This window comes from Chrysochloris asiatica, unplaced genomic scaffold (genome assembly GCF_000296735.1).
Source record: "Chrysochloris asiatica unplaced genomic scaffold, ChrAsi1.0 scaffold00327, whole genome shotgun sequence".
Lineage (NCBI taxonomy): Eukaryota > Metazoa > Chordata > Mammalia > Afrosoricida > Chrysochloridae > Chrysochloris > Chrysochloris asiatica.
The window spans coordinates 1,373,519-1,373,772 of NW_006408845.1; positions in this window are offsets into that span (position 1 = coordinate 1,373,519).

Sequence of the window (254 nt, forward strand, 5' to 3'; positions counted from 1 at the left end):
GATGAGGATAAGATTCATAAGATTCAATAATGAATAATTGTTATCATGACTAATTGCGACTATCACAATTGTAAAGGTAGAACTTTTTAAACAAAAACAGGGGAGTGGTTAACCTTGAAGTCCAGAAACAGAGGACCCTAGGACCATCAAGAGAGAAGCGTACAAGCAGAGTGTGGGATCTTATCCAGAGAAGCAGCAGCACCAGAGATGGAGGCAGAGATGGGGGCATGGAGAGGGGGAGTGGCTGAGGACTC